The sequence below is a fragment of the Ctenocephalides felis genome, unplaced genomic scaffold, assembly GCF_003426905.1.
Source record: "Ctenocephalides felis isolate EL2017-DRISC unplaced genomic scaffold, ASM342690v1 CF-g0.4_SCAFFOLD_03573, whole genome shotgun sequence".
Lineage (NCBI taxonomy): Eukaryota > Metazoa > Arthropoda > Insecta > Siphonaptera > Pulicidae > Ctenocephalides > Ctenocephalides felis.
Genome location: NW_020539727.1, coordinates 3,706,509 through 3,728,920, shown reverse-complemented (window position 1 = coordinate 3,728,920; position 22,412 = coordinate 3,706,509). Strand labels below are relative to the sequence as shown.

Genomic DNA, 22,412 nt, shown 5'->3' with positions numbered 1-22,412 from the left:
CCGTTTTGTCAACACAAGCACAAAAGTTTTTAAATCATTCTAATCGGATGCTTAGTTCTCTCACTGCACCTTTAGCTATATATCTCCGAAACGGCTGGATCTGCCTTTGCCAAAATCTCATCACCTCTTTTCCCTATCATTGCGAATCAAATGCTTCTTAGATCATTCAAATCGGTTGATCCGTTCTCTTAGAAAATAACATTTTTAACACTTTTTGCTCCATATCTCCAAAATTGCTGGACCTGTCTTCGTCAAAAATTAATTAGCACGTCTCCTCATCAATAGGAATCGAGTGTTTTCATCCGTGCGCCCGAAATCGTCGACGAAAAGTTGTCTCTACACATCTAATTTTTCTGAGGTATGCCATAATGTTCAGAAACCTCTGAAAGGTGAAGATATGCAAAAATGTTCATTTTCGATTTTTGGCGCATTACTATAACTTACCCTACGCAAAGTTAAAAAGTATGATGTGTATGTGTATGTAAGTTAAACTTTGTAATTTTGTCAACATTTTTCTAACAACGGCTGAACTGATTTCAAATCTGTAACACCAAATTGATGTAACTCGCTAAGTAGTCGCGTTGATTAGTTTTTGCTACAATCGGTCCAGCTGTTTCTTCAGAATCAACAGAAAAGTGAAGAAAATTGAATTAAAATGTATTTTTTAGCCAAAAATCCTAAACCAAATTTAAAAATTCAAAAATGGTTTAGAAGATATTGTTTTGGAATCGTGGTGATTGATTTCTGGATACATGGCATTTTGACAGTATTTAGTACAATTTTGTATGAGAAGTGCTACGTAACATATAGCCGCTACGTAGCATTGTCTATTTTACGACAGAATAGGCCTCTAATTCATACAACCTTTAGTAATAAGTGATAGTCCTTTCTACCTGTGTTATAGTTTTATTATTAATACTGAACACTATAGAAGATAAGTCCACAATCGCTTTTTTAATCGGAATATTGCTGCAATGCCGGGTAATGGCTATTTTTACTTGAAAACATATTGCTACTTTTGTTTTCGAATGAAAATTGATTTCACTTCTGCTTGACATCAGGATGAGTATGAAACCTGAAACTTCTGGTCGGTAGCTCTAAGAGCACCCTCTGAGCGCCCAAATAATTTAATATAATCTATAATGACTATTTTCATTTGGAAAGATAGTGTTACTTATATTTTCAAATAAAACTCGATATCGCTTCGGCTTGACATCAGAATGTCCAAGATAAGTATCAAACCTGAAAGTTCTGATTGTTAGCTCCAGTTAGCTCTAACTACAGCGCAAGAACCACAAAAAAATTTATTTAATTTTGTCTTTAGTAATAGTCATAGGTAATAGTATAGCGAAATGTTTCAAACCTCTGACCTAAGCTACAGGTAAGCTCTCGATAGATGCCAGCACCTTAATCACGGAATTCAATATTCATACCACTATGATATTACAGAAATCAACTAATTTATATTATTTCAAAATATTTCTTTGAAAATCGATTACTTTGTGGAATTTTTGAAACTTTTAATGCGATTAATAACAATTTATAGCTTTAAGCATGCTTATTTTCAGAACAAACTTTAGATAATTCAAACACAATATGATCACAACGTTGTAGCATATGTAGGGGAAGTACGGGCAAAATGACTTGCTGTTTCATTTTTTAGTGATATACTTATATTTATGTAATTATATTATAACCAGTCACAATCGTTTTTACTCACCTTTGGTTCATTGACTACCAGTAACATACAGATTAATTAAGTAGGAAGTATATAAGATATTTATTAGGGAAAAATGCTACTAATTGCAAAAACCATATAAGCCTACAAATGATCTTGTAGTAAAAAATTACTTTTTAATAACTTTATTTATTATTTCTTCATATTATACTTAAGAAAACAGTTGAGAAATAAATCGGATGGTAAAAACCAATCACATTTGACAGGTTTCATTTTTTTTCTTGGCTTTGAATAAAATGTATAAGATATTCGTTTGAAATAAATGGTTCATATAAATTTATCATAATTTTAAGTTTTAAGTTAGCTAGTCCGCAAAAGAAGAACTTCTTCAGAAAATCTAAGACTTGAAGTAGTATCAATAAATAAAATTAAACTGAATATATAATACAATATAAACTTGATGATCATATTTTCAAGTTTCAAGTTTGTTAAACTCTGCTTCGGTCTGAAAAAGATTCAATTTTTTAGAAAAGGAAATAAAATAAATCTCTGAATCAGAATCACTATGAGCAGACTTCTTAAAAGACTTGGCTTTTTAGATTCCAATCCAAATTTTTGTAGTATCCTATACCTAATAATAAGTCTGGTATCATTCTGAATTATCCTATAGTAGACTACTATATGTATATGTACTACTAATGTATTCTAATTTTAACTCAATTACTAAATATACTTCAATCACACATAATACGAGTACATCACAAAAATAATTAAGTGCCTACAAATTATTATTTAGCGCAAGTTAATTTTTCTTAATTTTATTTTTGAGTTTTTTGTATTATATTTAAATTAGTATTAGTATTTACTTATGTGCACCATTATAATTGCATTTTGAACCTCTTTCTAATATAAATAAATAAATAAAAAGATAAAAGATTATTTGAAGTATATAGCTGTATTTTTTTGAGTTGTTAGTATGGTAAACCCTTGTTTGGTCCGAAAAAGATAAAAATTCAACTTTGTACATTAGTGTCAAAAACAGAATTAAATCAATCATATAAAAACTTAATTTAAACCAAACTAAACCGAAAGTAAACCAAAAATTTTAAATATAAAAAATAAACTAGCATCGTACCTTAATGTAAATTGCTGGAACTTCCCGTACAGTAAATAAATATAAATAATAATTATAGAAAAAATTGTTGTCTTACTAAACTAATCGTTTCTTTCGATGGCTCTATTTTCTCAAAAACTGTCATCTTTTACACTTTTAGCCTATTATCTCTAAAACTTATCTATGCCAAAAACTAATCACCACGTCTTCTCATCATTACCAATTGACTGTTCTTTGAATATTTTCTGCATCGGTAAAAATTGAAAGTTGTTTGAATATTTCAAATCGGTGGGGAAAAAATTGTATCCACACAGAACACACACACATCAATTTTCTCTAAGGTTTAGAAAGTTATACGGTAAGTTAATTGATCAATTTTAATTGATTATTGATTAACTCTCTTGGGGTAAGTTATAGTAATCGCAAATAAAACTAGTGGGGCGCATGCATCGTGCCTTAAGGCAAATTGCTGGAACTTCCCGTACCAAAATTTTTTTTTTTTTGAAAAGATTAACATTTTTGAAAAAAATTTACTCTGAAAAAATAGATTTGTGAGAAACTATAAATTTTTGACAAAAACTTACTTTTTGTTGAAAAATTTATTTTGAAATATTTTGGAAATTCTGAACTTTTTTTTCAAAGAAATCGTACTGCTTTAAATGCATAGAGACTAAATATCGAAGCGCGTAAGCGCCGCGTCGTCGTCTATCGGATAAACACTGGTACGGAGCCCATAGGAATGTTAACAAAACTTATACTTATTGTTAAAATCTCTATAAAATATCTGATAATTTGATGTACATATGTCTAATGATCATTTTTGACCGCTAGATGACATTTTTTTTACTTTTTTTACTAGATCTCCGAAACCGCTAGACCTGCCTTCATTAAAATTTGATCAGTTCTTCATCTTGTTAATACAAGTAAAATGTTTTTTTAATTATTCAAATCAGACGCTCCGTTCTCTTAAAAACTGAGTTACCGTTTTTGACCCATATCTTCGGAACGGCTGGACCTGCCTTTGCTAAAAACTAATCAGCACGTCTCCTTATCAATACAAATCGCATGTTGTTTGAATTATTCAAAACGCTTCATACGTATTCCCAAAATCGTCGACGAAAATTTGTATCCGAACACACACACACACGCACACACACATACACACACATACATCCATTTTTTCTAAGGTATGCCAAAATATTCAGAAACCTCTAAAACGTAAAGATATATAAAAATTTTCATTTTCGATTTTTTTGCGATTACTATAACTTGCCCTACGGGAAGATACACATTAGACACAGTTTACACATTAGACGACTACGCGGCGCTTACGCGCTTTAATATTTCGACTCCAAATCATCTATGCAGCGGGATTGCTTGAAAACAATGTTCGAAATTTTCAAAAAAAAATCAAAATACAAAAAAATATCAAATATAAATCAATCTAAATTTTCAAAAAAGTCAAATTTTTCAAAAACTGCTTAATTTCTCAAAAATCTATTTTTTAAGTTTTGCAAAGTTTTTATTATTAATTTAGCAATTCCAGCAATTAGCCTTAAGGAACGATGCCATGCACCACTATAGTTATTTGTATTTCTCGAATGTTTATTTACGGTACAGCAAGTTTTCGCCATTTATATCAAGGCACAATGCCATGCATCAGGCACCACTAGTCAAAAATATTCAGTTTGGTAAACCCTAGTTCGGCCCGAAAAAGATAAAAATTCTTTAGAAAAGGAAAAAAATCAAACCTTTGAATCAGTATCAAAGGAAAGATAAGGCGGCAACTATATACATATATCTTGTTGCACGTCTGAGACTAGTGTGCGTTGTTTGTTGTTTGTTGACTCGTCTCAGACGAAGACGTTGTCTCTTATTATATATATTTGTTGTTATTAAATTAATTTTACAAATTTATTTTTAATTTAATCTTTATTGTTTTCCATTTCGTAATACAGTGTATCAATTTTCGTCTGTGTATACAGATAAAAACGACGAGTTGTTTGTCAGTAATCAGTTGGATTTGGAACAAACAAGTGTTTGGACGAATATTTTGGTAAAATGAAGGCTATCGAACGGGTCAGGACTTACTCGGGCAGGGAACCGGTGAGTTTATTAATTTAATTAATATTAAATAATTGCATGTGATTTTTATAACGTTTTTGTAGCAATTTTGTCTATAATTTATATTATTATTACATAACTATTTATTTACAATTTACAAATAATCTTGTTTTTATTGAATGACGTCTAACAGCATGTAGTAAATAAATAAACACAAGTTAATTACGACATCGTAAGTAGCCAATGTGTTTGTTTATAAATCCAATAAAAATGCTAAATTAAAAAGTGATTTATGACTGCCTTGTTAAAAGGCAATTCTGGCATAAAAATAAGGTTTTTAATTGATGGGATATATTACTAGTCATTTTATATTTCTATGCAAATTACTGGCAAATTTTATTTAATTCATAATGAAAATGAATTGTTCAGTAATAGGTCATTTTTCAATTAATTATTTTGATGATCTATCCAGATTAAATAAATGTAATTTTTATTAAAATTTGTCAATTTATATTATTTTGATGAATTTGATGAATAAAAACTCAATGACTATTCATATTTTTTGATGATCTAAATATGGGTATCCGTCAATCGAGTTTAATTCGTTTCGTAACCATGCTCGTATCTCGAAGCATTTTTTCTCATATAAATACATTCAAATGCCATTAATTTGTTCGGTGGGTTTTATTAAAAAAAATTAATATCAGGAATAAATTTACCATAAATTATTGTTTTTCTATTCATAATATTATGGAAAAATCCGTACATCTTCGCCATCATAATATTTTACAATAATTTCATGCTTTAATATCATTCTTTTCTTTAGTGTAGCAAATCTACGAAAAAACGCGAACACAACCTATAAACTACAATAATATTTCTATGATAGGATCATTATTGCAACTGATGCAACTGATGCAATTTTCCATATTTTTATTATACCATCAGCATTTTTCTAGAAGGCTCTTATTCGCTCAACGCTCGTATCTTGAAGCATGCAAATCAATTCTTTGGCGGCTCGTATCTCGAAACACTCGTATGTCAGATACTAAGGTCACTTTTAAATCGGGAACCACGGTATGAATAATTTAGAATATTTACGAATCAAATTAAATCAACTTAGCCAAAAGAAAAGCATAAGTGCTCCAAAAATCAGAGACCAAGAAATTTACATTTTAAACATTTCCACGTATTGATTTTTTTTTAAATATGTCTTTCTTGCGTAGAATTAATAGAAAATTAGATTAAATTTCAAAGCTATTTAAAAATACTTTATTTTGTATTACAAATTTATTTTCTTTTACATTCTATTATGCTTATACACTTACAACATTTACAAAGAATGTAAAGTGCATTTGAATTAATTTTCTGCATTAATTCTATTTACATATTCTATCTACTTTTTGCTTGAGTATTTAAACGAATCTATAATACTAATACTGATTTCATAATTCTCAATAAAATAAAGTTAATAATTACACCTTATCACACTATTGTCCAATTTAGGGAGCAAACAAAATTACGTGAATTCTATCAATCATTTTTGGTCAATGAGGAATTACGAAACCGAATTAATTGAATTATATCAATTGTTTGTTGTCAATGAGGAATAATTTTTTGTTGGTAAAATACATCGAAATTAATTACAAAGTTATAACACTTTAGTCGGTTTTCCTCAATTGCTATAGATAGACAAGCATAATCCACAAATTGATAAAACTATCATGTTAATAATTAAACTGTAAGATTATGATTAAAGTTTTATAAAAAAAATTATGTATTCAATATATTTGCTATTGGTTTCAATTATCTTTCAAATAATTCCTCTAACTAATTAGGAATAGTCAGGGAATCAGATCATCTTATGGTTTCTAATTTGTAGACTTCGATCTAGTAGACAATTTTTGAATGTCCATAATGTCATTGAATCGAGACGACAAAGTCAAAATTAAGATTCGCAGTGAAATTAATTCATGTGATTCCATTGACGATTTAAAGATGTGAATTTTGTAACGGAGCAGATCAGGGTTGTAACTTCTTTTTTTAATCATTAATTTACTTATTTTCTTAAAACAAATTCTTTATTTAAAATCTAATGGGCTTTCTCGTGGCCTAGGGATTAGAGCTATGGATTTCGAATAAGAGGTTCTAGGTTAATAATCGCCTCTGACACCATTGTCAAACAATAATGTATTTTAAATGCAAAAAGCCCTTTCATCAATCATCAATATTACAGAAATAACAAATTCATCACATAAAGTTAAGACAACTTCTAAAATATGTAATTATTTCTATATATCTGAAAAATGTTGTTATTGTTATATAGTTACCGAGGATCAACATTACAATCATGTCGTGGCAACTTTGCGGTTGACAAATTTTGTGTAAAATTCCAAATTATTAGGAAAATTTAAATTAAAACAAGTTAATACTTTGCCTTCAAGAGTAAACAAGTATTTAGTTTTAGTGAATTGCATTCAAAATTAACTATCGATCACCAGTAATCAGGTACTGCATATATTTATTTTGCAGTTTAATTAATATCAAATTCACTTTTTTATATAATAAATCTAAGGTTAGGCTTGTACAGGTTTGTATAAACATGTATCTTTTTTTATCCATTATTTTTGAACAGTAATCAGAACCTAATAGTCCTATAAGCTGTTGTGCTGATTAAACATGTATCAAAAAGTTTTTTCGTAATAAAAATTCATTCATTCATTTTATTTCTGCAGACGAATTTTACATATGCATTGATAAAACAGTTCACTTTTATTATTATTAATACTTATAATTAATGAGAAACCATGCCACTCACATATATAGTCAATCTTTCGATAACGCTCTACTTTGGCAACACGATTTCTATATTATACGGAGCTGAAATTGCTACAGGCCTCCGATAACACGGACTTCTTTATATTCATTTACATTCAAAAAACATTTTACTTGTATTGACAAGATGAATAACTGATTAAATTTTTGGGAAGGCAGGTCCAGCGGTTATGGACTTTCAATGAAAATAAGTTAAAAAACGTAATTTGGCGGTCAAAAACGTTTATTGGACATATGTACATCAAATTATCAGATATTTTATAGAGATTTTAATAACGTGTACACATTTTGTGTATTTTTTTGGGTTCCGTACCAAGTTTTTCAATTACGGTACGGGAAGTTCCAGCAATTTGCCTTAAGGCACGATGCCATACACCTCACTAGTTTTCGATTATTTCATATTTTACAATATGTTTAGGTATATAAACATGCCAGTTTATATCATGGCTGTAAACGACATCTGTTTTAGTAGTGCCAGAGCTCTTTCACCAAACATTAGCCTATCATATCTTGTTTTTGCGTTATGTTTCCATATATTGCGGTACGAATGCTGTGAAATGTAATGATTTTTGAGTTTTTTATATTACAGTTCATATACAACTCGATAATTGGTGTTCATAAAACATACAAGTCAGCCTGATTTCTAACCTAATTTATTATAGCACGGTTTCCGCAATACCGCGTTATAGAAAATAAAATTTAAAAAAATATTTTTTGTTACGGGAAGTTGCAGCAATTTTTCTTAAGACACGATTCCATGCATCACTACTTATACTCGTGTTTTTAAAGAAACACGAATATTTTTAGTGCGAAAAATATTCCATTCATTCATTCTACGATCGTAGTACCCACGTTTCACGCTCGTGTCCCGTGCAAAACACGTCTGTGCTAATGCTCGAATATTGTTTTCAACATTATTTTTTATGATAGCAAAATAAACGACAAATTCACTCAGCACGACAAATATAACTAGCACAGAGAAGAGATAAGTGATAATGTTTATCAAGAGTCAATCGTCATTGATATAATGAATAACACCAATCAATTGATGATATCAATGTTTGCGGAAAATTTAATTGTGTTATAAGATCCTGATTTTTTTTAATAGCACTATTTTATATTAGCTCATTACTACCGAATCTATTTTAGTAAATCAAAAACTGTTCGAAAGATATTAGTTGGGAATGATTTCTTGTAATTAACTGTTGAAAAACTTTTTTTGGCGATATATATCATGGTCTTATAGAATTTACTGAAATATTACTGCCTTACGACAAATAGTTTAATTTTAAAAATTCATCAAAGTTTAAAACAATGAGTTTTTTTTGACATTTGTTAAAATTAAAATTAGACTATTTACTTGGTATAACGATAGAGTACTTGTTCTTAATAAACACACTGAACTTAATTAAACTCCTACGGAAACTGGTTCAATTATAAAAATTATTGATTTTTGAAAATTTGTTTTAGAAACGTGTTCGTTCGTTTTCAATTATGTGTAATAAATCCACTCAGAATACTTTCAATCACACATAAATTAATTTATTTTTTATTGATTATGTCGTTTATTTACAGTACCAACTAGTTTTCATTGAAATTGGGTGTACATGGGCAAGTGGTCAAGATTCTTGTCTTTGCAACCACAAGATTGCAGGTTCCAATCCCGCGATATGTACACCCTAAAGTCAATTAGCAATAGTTAGTATTTACTTAGAAATGCTGTTTAAGTGAATATGTATAGCCTTTCGGGACATTGTTGCAATATATTAAAACATCACTATACTATTAGAAATAATTAATAATCAACTTATCGTTAAGATTACGGACAACCATTCAAGTTTTGGAGGCACAAAGAAACATGTAAAAATTGGTATTTTTTGAAAGCATTATTCGAAACAGAGCATCCAATTCGAATGATTCAAACCAAATTTTACTTGAAAAATTCATTACATTTTTGCATCAGTTTTGGAGTTGCAAGGAAAAAAAAAGAAAAAATAACATTTGATGGTCTAAAATGGTCATTACAAATCATTATTATCTATTGATATACTTGTAGAAATATCGATACCCAGATGACAACTTGACAGCTGAACATGTAGATAGGTAGAAAAGTAGACAGGTACAGGAATGGCATTTTTTCACGCTAGTCACTTGAACAAGGAGACACTTAGACAGGTAGTCACTTTGACAGGTAAACAAGTAAACTGTTAGACTGTCAGATCATAAGGGAATCCAATATTTATTGATTAAATCGATTATTTATACATATCAGAAATTTCATGCAACTTATCTTAAGGCAAAATAGTACTTACACTTATCACACATATATGTATTTTAATAATTGAATTAACAAAGGAAAATTTCGAGTTACTCATCCAAAATTTTCTGTTAAAATTTGTCATTATTTAATAATTCATGGTTTAGATTTATGAGAACCTTGACATGACATGTTTAGTGTATTCAAGTTCATTGCCGGGCTACTCCAGTAAAAAAAACTGGTTTTCGCAAATATCAATCGATAAAACCTCTTTACCGTTTTTTGTATATTGATATAGTTTATATATTTTTTTAAATTCTTAGACAAATACAAATGTAATTTTGTAATTCTATGTGTGTGTTCTCTTCTGCCTGAAAGCAAGTCCATGGTGTGAGAGCCACCACAATGGTTTTCTTTTCTTTTCATGTCTATCATTCTCATTACCACTATCTTTCTTTTTCTTTTTACACATATTTTAAGTATTTTTCTTTCCAAAACTTCTGCTTCCATGCTTCCTGGTTCTGCCCTTCGACTTTCAGTTCCCTGTATTTTCTCTTCTCGTGTCAAAGTAGTAGGTGGGCACACCAAACTGTAAATTGTACACTGATGAACAATGATTCACCAATGAACAACGTGAATGTGATCAAATAGCTTTATTGATTTAAAAATACTTTAAAAAAACCTTTTTTCAAGTAATCAAAATCTTGAAGTTCTTTAAGATTGCCAACTAACAATATAACGTTAAGATCAAATTCTCCAGTAAACTTACTTCGCTATCAATGTTTTTGGCTAATAATTTTGCAAGACCAAGTGGCCACATTTGGTTTCATATTTTATTCGGCAGTATATTAAGCCAAAATTTTCATCTTTTATTCGGCAGTAACTTAAGCTAAGTGTATTGGAATGTTTTTCCACTATCTCATGGATATGCATTTAATTTTTTGGATGATGTATTTTCATAAGCTCTTAGATCAGCTTATGGTCCTTTCCAAATAGAATGTCTTACAAACAATTTTGTCCAATTGTGTTAATCATCAGCCAACTTGCGTCATACACTTACGCACTATTACATTACTTTCTATTAATATAATTTATAGATAATAAATTATTTTGTTACAATTTATTATCAAAGGAGGTCAATATTATATCATAGTAAAGAGCACGTGTAATAAATACATATAATGAAACCTATTTAAGAAAGATTACATTATCTTGTTAACAATGTTGTCGTCCGGCCGTCCATTTGTCACAACAATGTTTTTCTACAAAAATGTATTTAATGCGAAAATCAACTGATCCAACTAATGGACCGATTCTGCCGCATAAGAGACCAATCTTATGGCAAGGCTATGTTATGCATAACTTTCCATACAAAATCGTTCTAAATATTGATAAAAGCAATGTGGTTGTTGTGCAGTCAGGCGTCTTTGTCAGATTGTCAGATAGAAAACCTAACCCAAAAACTGCACAAATATCAAAAGCTCGATCTTAGATAACAGGGTCTTTCTGACCCAGCTTCATAACATACGAGTGACGTTGCAGTTTATGTGTAAAAGGCCTGAATGCACAGCAAATACATGACATTTTGACAGTAGTCAGTACGATTCAATAGCATAATGTATGGAAGTTGGAGCGTAACATGGCCTTGCCATAACATCTGATGTTGTGAAGCAGAATCAGCCCAATAATCTCAAGAAAAATCTGATATCATTATACTGTTTGATAACAAGTTGGCCAAGGTGGATCTCGATCCTGGAACCATCATTAGTCGCTGAAACAACTCCTAACCGCGGAGATAATCAATACTAATTTTTTATCCTAATTTGTTCGATTCCTAGTAATGTAATTTTCCCCGTAAGTAAATATACGTTTTGTTATTAATTATTAAATGTAGTCATAATAGTAAACATTGTAAAATAAAAGTATTTACGATTTTGCTCTTGACCTGCCGGTGTCTGGTATGTGTTTTTCTAATATTTGCTAACGCTCGACGGCCTTGGTGAACTCATTCGATTATTATTATACAGAGGAGGTAAACCTTGACATCTATTGATTGCAACAAAGTTGATAAGAGAGTAAGGCAAATACAAAAATATCCAGTTTGAAGAAAATTTTATACGGCCAACTAATTTTATGGAGTTATATGGGCAGTTTTATTAACTGGAAGGAGAATTTGTTTTCTTTAAAAAATCCGATTCGCTAGTTTTGTTTTTTCGACCTTTCAAGCCATTCTGAATCGAATGAGACCAAATTTGGAAAAAGTATGTGTGTGTGTGTGAAAAGATTTTTTGCCGTAAATCGAAGTTTTCTCAAAAACGGCTGGACCGATTCCAAAAAATTAAAAGCCATTCGATATATTAGGTTGTCAAATATCTCCCTTCCGCTTTTTTGCTCTTGGTTTATAATACAAAAAAGCGGAAGGGAGATATTTGACAACCTTATATCTCGATAAGAACTAGCGTTTCTCTTTGTACAACGATCGGTCGAGCCCTTTCTTTATAAATAGCAGAAAAGTGGAAAAATTTTCGTTCACATTTTAGCCCCCAATTCTGAATAGATTTTGAAACTTTAAAAACCGTTCAAAAGATATTAGTTGGGAATCGTTCTGATTAGTCTTTGGTAGAGATCTGCCGGGTCGTTTTCTTGTAATAAAGTGTTAAAATATTTTTTTTTTGGATTTTTATGATTTTGTTTATGATTAAACATTATATTTTTTTATGGCAGATACATAGTCTATAAATAATTACGTCGTTTAAGTCTGGAAACTTAAAACAAGAGTCGTTTAATTTGAGAAATTCGTCAAAATTTTCAAAAATTAGTATTGTTTTTTCGGCGTTTGTCAAAATTAGACCTGTCATCGATGTTTTCTCAAAAACGGCTGGACCGTTTAAAAAGAAAGAAATTTAAAATCCATTTGATGTGTCTCAATGAGGTCTACCGTTTTTCAAAGTTGCCGAAGTTGCGATATATGGGAAAAAAACTAAGAATTTTGAGATCTTTCTAACGATGTATAATACTTTATATGTTTTCTTTACAGAAATATTGAATCGTGAGGAGTATTGCTCCAACCTAGCCGCACTTTGCATTTTGACAAGTTAACATCTACACATATTGCTCTATAACATCAAAACCGTAAAAGATACGAAAAAACTTTGTTCGTACGAAAGATGCAGAATAAAATTATGAATAAAATGGTATATGAATGGTTAAGTGTGTTCATATAATTTTCTCGAGATTTTCCGGTTTTCCTAAAATTTTACGACGGCAACTCGCCTGTAGGCCACACCGTTCGGAATTCGAAGTTGCGATATATGGGAAAAAAACTAAGAATTTTGAGACCTTTCAAACGATGTATAATACTTTATATGTTTTCTTTACAGAAATATCGAATCGTGAGGAGTATTGCTCCAACCTAGCCGCACTTTGCATTTTGACAAGTTAACATCTACACATATTGCTCTATAACATCAAAACCGTAAAAGATACGACGTTGCGTGCGACAATCTGCCGAGTCGTTTTTTTGTAAAAAACGACTTAAAAAAAAAAGTGTTAAACTTTTCGTCTACATTTAAGTTCATACTACTGAATCGATTTTAAAAAATTGAACTATTCAAAAGATATTAGTTAGGAATGAAACAGATCAGTTTTAAGTGAAAATCTACCGAGCCGTTTTCTTCTAATTAACTCTTGAAAAAAATGTAATTCGATTTTCATGGAACTTTATTCGGTGATATATATCATGGTCTTATAGAACTTACTGAAATATTACGGCCTTACGATAAGTAGTTTAATTTCAAAAATTAATCAAAGCTCATTCATCAATTCATCAATTATAATAATATTGATTATAATTTAGTAAAGTATTTAACTCCTAGTAATAATTTGACGTATAAACAATGTTACTTATAAATAGATAAATCCTAATTTGTCTTCGCCATCTGTTTTTGATATTATGGATGCTTTTATAATTTTTGTAGCGTCATCTACATCACGTTTTATGATTTATTAATTTTCGCGCCAAATTTATTCTAACTGAAAGCAATGTAGTTTTATCAGTATCAATTATTTCGTCGGTCGAACAACTAACTAAGTGGTAATGGCGCTACATTATGTAATGGCGCCATTATCACTATTGATCCAACATGGCGATTGTGAGTTTCAATAATTAAAAACCAGTGAATTAATGATTGTGTATAGATTATTATTGATCCAGGTTGATAAGTGAGAAATTAACTAAAAAAGTTATTAAGTACATTTTGTAATAGTGCAAGTTTTATTGCTAGGTTAGTGTTGAAATAAATGTTGTGTCATGGCGTCGTAGTGATCCATATGTAGAGAAGTGGCAAATGTAAGTCTGCTTCACACATTTTATTATACATCTTACTTGCTAGTCAATTTATCAAAAAGTCAATTAAGAAAGTACGACACAAATTCAGATGATTTGTATTTTTCCAACGCTTTCAGTTTATTATCAAATATTTTACTTGTTATTATTTTTTTGCGGTAGATACCATAGTCTTCTAGATCATACTAAAATATTATGGCCTTACCATAAGTCGTTTAACTTCAAAAATTCGTCAAAGTTTGCAAAAATCTGTGTCGTTTTTTGGCATTTGTCAAAATTAGTCCTTTCATCGACGTTTGCTCAAAAACGCCTGTACCGATTTCAGAAATTTAAAAGCCATTTGATGAATCTCGATGAGAATTATCGTTTTTCAGTTTTGTGCGACGATTGGACGAGTCGTTTCTTTGTATTTTGAAAAAAAGTTTTCGTAAAGCTCATACTACCGAATCGATTTTAAAAAATGAAAAACTGTTCGAAAGATATTAGTTGGGAATGATACTGATTAGTTTTAGGTGAAAAGCTACCGAGCCGTTTTCTTGTAATACTGTTGAAAAAAAGTTTAAGCCGATTTTTATGGAACTTTTTTTGGCGATATATATCATGGTCCTATAGAACTTACTGAAATCTTACGGCCTTACGACGAGTAGTCTAATTTTAAAAATTCATCAAAGTCTGAGAAAAGGAGTTGTTTTTTGACGTTTATTAAAATTAAAATTAGACGATTTACTTGGTATAACGATAGAGTACTTGGTTTTAATGAACATACTAAATCATCAAAGTCTTACGGAAACTGCTTCAATTATAAAAATTGTTCATTTTTGAAAATTTGCTTTAAGAAAATACTTCGAATACGTTAAGTGTTCGTTCGTTTTCAATTAGGTGTAATAAGTCCACTCGGAATACATTTAATCACTCATAAATTAATTTTTTTATTGATTATGTCGATTATTTACACATATCGGGAAGTTGATGTGACTTGATTTAAGGCAAAATACCAATACCAACTAGTTTATCATGCTTTTCTCTCTATATAATACCCTCAAATCGTCTCAATCTAACAAGAAAACCCTCAGGTTTACTCTTCTGGGATTTCGATGAAACTTTGCATGGTGATATAGTGTATAGTCAAACTATGAGAAGTGGTTTAACTATAAGCAAAAATACATACATTTTGTTTCAAAGGTCTTGTTCATAAATTCATGTTCATCAATTAGTATCAAGATAAGGAAGGTACCTACTAAATGCAAAGTTTAGAGTTTTGGTTTAATTTTCTAAGCTTCCATACGCAATATATGAGATTTGTTACCTGAAATTACCAAATACAAGGACATAAAACAATTCCAATAAATTAGAGTATTTTACTCGTGTATGTGTGAATGGCCAGCACGAGGGCACAAGGTTTCTGTCATCTGCTTATTGTGTTCCCCTGCTTATTATGTACAGTCACATGATATAATATTCCACACACCGGTGTTGAACTGAACGAAAAAAATTAGAACCCATACAGAGAAAAATGCGTATGGCAGGTGTGATCAAAAGGCGGTCTGATTTTTGTATATATATATATATATATAATATATATATATATATATATATTTATTTTCAACTAATATTGTATATTTAACATTTTTCATGCATTTTATTTTTTTTCTAAGGAAAACCCCTTAAAAAAAGTTCTACAATTCAAAGTTCAATCAAAATTACTAACTTTGATAATTATGCTGTAGTAGACTTCAATAGCTGTTTTTGAAATAAGACTGTTTTAGGCGCGACTAGGGTGTAAACTCGTACTCGTACTCGTACTCGTTTGTCATTCGCTCTCGATGAGATCATTTCTATACGAGTCGATTGCGATTAGTCGTCGTGTATGTGAATAGAGATCTGCCGTCGTATGCGTACCGGCATCAACGTCGTATGCGTACCGATATCAAGGAAATCTGCATAGATAAATAAACATTTTAAAGTTATAACTCGTAGTTTACATCGTAGTACAAATCTTGATTTAATGAAAAGTGACTGTCTACCCTGTTTCTTGAAAATAATAAAACAATTTAATTATTTGGGCCGTGTACTAAACGTAAATTTACTGGTTAGAAATTATTTCTATATTATTCGTAATTTCTATAAATCTTAGAAGTTATTAAAATGGAATATATTTTTAGACAGATATTACAGCTGTTCAAAGAGTGAGATTATATCGCCAGCGAAAAAGTAAAAAAAAAAAACAAGCAGTCAATGAATGTATGTTAATTTTAATTACATGAAGTTCTTCAAACACAATTATTACATGATGAATGAAATTGCGAAAACAATACTTGTTCAGGCGTTGTTGAAATTGATGTAAAGGTTTTTTGATAAGGCAGGTCTAGCGGTTTCGGAGATACAAAAGGAAAAAGTAAAAAAAAAATATTTGGCGGTCAAAAATGATCATTAGACATATGCATATCAAATTATCAGGTATTTGATAAAGATTTTAAAAATGAGAACTGATTTTATTACAATTTTGTTGGGTACCAAGATTTTTAATTTTTAATGTTTGCATATACGGTTCAAGCAAATTCCAAAATGTTCAGAATTTTTTATTATTAATTTTTTTAAATGAATTTTAAATTTACAATTCAGTTTGAAAATGTATATATTTCAATTGCGTTATTCTAATCGTAAGAACTATATCCTCAGATGGATTTATTCAGCACCTCTTGCTAATGTAAACTTTCTCAAGTGTTTTGAGCGATGAAGTCGTCACTGTATATTTTATGAACGATAAAATATACAGTGATTATAATTATCTATTTGAAATTGTTTAAAACAATTGTTATTAATCATTGATCAATATTTATTGATTACTGTTTTTTTCCTCGAATATTTAATTTTGGTACGGGAAGTTTCAGCAAATTTCCTTAAGGCATGAATTCATGCATCACTAGCTTTACCTATTTTTTTTTATAAAAAAATATTTTTATTTAAGAGCAGATGCTTGCGATGCAAAACATTCTGTTCATGCTTATTGTTAATAGTTTAGGATTGATCAGCCCTGTTATAAACAGAACCATATGCCTATTCAGCACACAATTATAAACACCTATATATAGAATTACACACACACATATATATATATATATATATATATATATATAAATATATATATATATATATATATAAATGATTAAACAAGCCGGCTTCTGACAAAACGTTCATGTTTCAGTCTTCCTTGTGCTGTCATACTGGAACATAATATGATATAACATAATAATAATTTGTGAGTTGTTTTTACATTGTGCGTGGCTGCCATTTAATACGCAATTTAATTATAAATTACATTATTGAACTATATACATAATATAAACAATTAGTAATAAACTTAATACGTTCAGTGTTTGTGTTTGATTTGTTTCATAATCAATTAAGCTGAGCAATATGTCGAATTACTGCAATTCTGCACTAAATGATGTAAGTTCACTTATTTTATTAAAATTCTTATAGGTATTTAAGATTTAATACTATTAAATCTTAATAAATTCTAATCTTGACAGAATTTATAACGAAAATGTTAAATTATTTTGTATGCATATTAATGATTTAATAAGATACTATAGTTGTATACTAAAGCATTATAATTCTATGAGAACCTTTTATAAAAACCAATTTATCAATAAAATTCCAGGATGTTGATATACATTTAATGCTTAGAAGTAATTACTCATTCTTAGCGATTTTTATATAACCTATGGAAACACCATTTCAAATTCGTATTTGTTAGTTTATACATTTTTGGAATTTCTTCGACATTTTTGGGCCAAATAATTATCTCTTCATGAATTATTTTAAAATATAAAATAGATAGAAAGATTTTATGTATAACTTTTTTAACTTCCCGTAGGGTAGTTATAGTAATAGGCCGAAAATCAAAAATGAAAATTTTTGCATTTCTCCACATTTTGAAGGTTTCTGAACATTTTGGCATACCCCAGAAAAAATGAGTGTGTGTGTGTGTGTGTGTTTTGTATGTCCGCATTTTTGTCCACGATTTCGAGCGCACCGATCAACCGATTTGAGTGATTCAAAAAACATTCGATTCCTATACATAGGAAGATGTGGTGATTAGTTTTTGTCAAAGACAGGTCCAGAAAATAGAAGCTCGGTTTTTGCGAGAACCGGACATCCGATCAGAATGATTCAAAAAATATTCGGTTTTTGGCAAAGGCAGTTTAAGCCGTTTCGGAGCCACGGAGCAAAAAGCGCTAAAAACAGCAGTTTTTAAAAGATCATCGAATTCAGAAAACAATGTTTGCGTTTATTGCTCGATATCGTGAAGAAATGATTAGTTTTTGGGGAAAAAAATATTTTTATAACTTAAAAAAAACTCATTCAATTTTTTTTAAATATCCAAAATTAATCGGATTTCAATTTTAATTTGGGCTAAAAACATGTAAAATTTGTCTAACAGTACATTACGGTACGGAAAGTTCCAGCAATTTGCCTTAAGGCACGATGCCATTCACCACTTGTTTGTCTTATTATTTTTTATCATTATTATTCATTTACTTATATTATCATTATCATTTTATTATCGTTAAATAAATAATAAGAAGATTTTACTATAACAATAATTTTAGTAGTGTGATTTTAATACGACATTTTTTTCAAATGAAAATTTTAAATTTTTTATAGATACTCAACTGATATCGTTAATTATTTAACAGGTTGCAAAATATTATATACAATATTATGTGAAAATAATCTTACATTTATTAATTTTTTTCGCCAATTATACTTTCTTAGCTTGTATTCGAAAATAGTATTATGAAAAAAAAAACTGCATAGGCCAAAAGAAATTTAAAATTAATCGAGAACTTTTTGCCACATTTAACCACGTTTCGTTTTATATCTATCAATTAATTTTCATCAACTATTCATCATCAATCAATTCTACTTTTTATATTGACTTATCAACTCACAAAATAAATATTATTCCAGACTATTTACATACAATTAATGTAAAAAAAGAAATTACTCACTCTGCGACTTTTATACAAAATGAATTAACACAATTTTTATGCATTCAGTATTTTTTTAGGGTTTTAGGTGAAAATCTACCGAGTCGTTTTCTTGTAACAAACTGTTGAAAAAATCTAAGCCGATTTTTATGGAACTTTTTTTTATATTTATATCAATGGTCTCAATGACAGCGATATATATCATGGTCTTATAGAACTTACTGAAATATTACGACCTTACGACAAGTAGTTTAATTTTAAAAATTCATCAAAGTTTGAGAAAATGTGCAGTTTTTTTGACGTTTGTTAAACTTAAAATCAGACGATTTTCTTGGTATAACGATAGAATTTGAAAATTTGCTTTTAGAAAATACTCCGAGTTAGAACACGTTAAGTGTTCGTCAGTTTTCAATTATGTGTAATAAATCCACTCGTAATACTTTTAATCACTATAAATTAATTTATTTTTTATCGATTATGTCTATTATTTACACATATCGGGAAGTTCATGTAACTTGCATCAAGGCAAAATACCAATATAAACTAGTTCTATTTACAATTGCTCTAAAATTTCGAATTTTTTTTAGATAACATGTTCGAAAAATTATGTGTAATTTATTCATATAACAACTATTTTTTGTGGTCTACCAACCACAAGTTCTGGGTTCGATATTCACCTAGGGCAGCTTAATATCAAGCAGAAGTGAATCAGAATCAAGTAATGAAGTGATATCAGAATTTTAATTGAGGTTATATTTCTCAAATACTGTATTAAATGAAAATAGCCCTTTGGAGGCGTTTCTACAATATATTTCTCATTAGTATTAAATAAGAGATAATCTCATTAGCATAAAGTACATAGAGAGAAATTTAATATTATTCTTATCAGAAAGACAGTGGTCAATCGCTGGGTTGCAATCTATTAATAGTTTAGTCATTATCGTAAGTTCATCTCCGAATTCGAGATATCCAACTGTAAGTCTGTAAGTATTTGTATTTTGCACCCTAAAAGTTGTCTCAAAACCTACATATGTTGCGTACACCATACTATATGTAGGTTTTGAAACAATTTTTAGGGTGCAAAATACAAGTATTTATAGACTTACAGCTGGGTATCTCGAATTCCAAAATTCTTACTTAGTTTAAGCTTAAGTGTCTGGACTATAACACTATAGGACGAATTCTCTGATAAAATAGCATGTAACATAGCGTTGTTATGGCAACGCTACTTTACGGTTCAATCTCCATATGAATTGGTAGTAAAAATTGGCTAAATGCTATATATTTGCTGTGCAGTCAGGCGTTTTACATATGAAACCTAACCTAGAAAACGCACAATTTTATCATAAGTGCATCTTTTTAATGTACCCTTGATAATACATACGTGAAGTTAGGTTTTATCTGCTAAATGATCAATGAGCCGAAACTTATGAATTTGAAATAAACTTACAACAAAATTTAAATATTTTATCGATATATCTCTAGATCGTTGATTTATATAAATACATAAAAATATTTTAAAGCTATTCTGCACAATGTAATTTTAATCATTCTATGAAATCCGATAATCTTTGACTCTGCAATAACATATGCATATTCATCAGAAACTTGAATACTTCGTAATCATATTGTTTTATTTGTTGTGCAAGGTCTGGATTTATAATATTTTATTATTAATCTAGATATAATAATATTTATATTGATTTTTCTTGATAATTTATCGAAAATCAATTTAATATTAAAGATAATGATGTCAGGATCATGTAATTTCTTTAATAAAACTGATATTATCACTTTGTTTGCACAAGTAATAATTTCATTTAAAATTTTAAAAAATAATTTGTTTGACAAATATACATTTATGGCTTGTTTGTAGCTTCGTGGCCAGAATTATGGTCACAAATTCAACGCTTGCCTTGAGCAACCTGATATCAAGTAGTAGCCATATTCATTTTATTAATAAAGAAAAATATAATAATAATAAAAGAAGTTTTTGAAAGAAACCACAAAATTTCAAGTCCAGTCCCTCCATTGGACAACCTGGTATTAAGCATAGTTATATTGGTTTCATATCTTAATTGCATGTTTTTAAATTTTTGAAAAGAGAACATATGTACGCAATCTGTAAACTAACTGAATATATAATGAAAAAATAATTTTTAAAAGCACATTTTTAACATATTATAAACAGATTACTACTAAACTAACTAAATTACTATAAACAGATTTTTAGTGCTTAAAAGCTTGAAAATATAATGTAAAATCAACTATTTATATCGCAAATGTCATTGCGCTTATTAATGCTTTTTTATATATCCCAATGAAACATGCTTCAGCAAACCGTCTTCTGAATAAATTTTCTTCAACATGGATAGTAGGATTAAATAAGTATATAATGTGTTTTGATTTGTGTTTATATTCTGTCAATACAGTTCTGAATTATTTAGGGCTTTTGGAATAGACTTTGTTAAAGACGTTTTATTAAATTTTGGCTGGTTTCACCAATATATGTTATATCACAGTCAGAGCAATTAATTTGATACATCAGATTCCTAAGACTAAAACTAATATTTGTAAGTATGTTCATATTTTATGGATATTTTAATGTTTCTTCTTCTTTAGTTATTATTATTAGGATGATTGTTAACACACAATTATAAAACTGATTATTACCTACTAAATGTAATATATTTCACAATTACAGTTTACGAAATGAAATTTAAAATGTACTAAATGTCTTATAAATTAAATGATAACTGAAAGATTGAACTTTTTAGTATAGGAAAATTATAGTTACGTATTAAATTTCTATGTTTCTATATTGAAGATTTTTCTACGTTTTTAATTTTTTCCCGACTTACTGTTTTTTTTTTAAATATTCATCTACCTATGTGCTTTCAACTATCATTTGTTTATACGTATTTTAAAACAAAACTAATCTGATATCAAAAGAATACCTGTAACAATTTTGGAAAGGTGTTCAATTTCTTAATGACAATAAAACTATTCAACTTAACTCTTTCACTGTATTGCTTTTGAAATATTATAGTTTATAAACTAGTTTATCCAAGTTTTAATTTCGTTTTTTTTCACAAAGTTTAATAAAATATCGGTTCATCATG

The 22,412-nt window shown here is 29.2% G+C and overlaps 1 pseudogene; it reads left to right on the top strand.

The window, feature by feature from the left end:
* The first annotated feature begins 4,853 nt into the window (after nt 1-4,853).
* LOC113389305 overlaps nt 4,854-22,412 on the top strand; it is a 46,628-nt pseudogene continuing 29,069 nt past the window's right edge.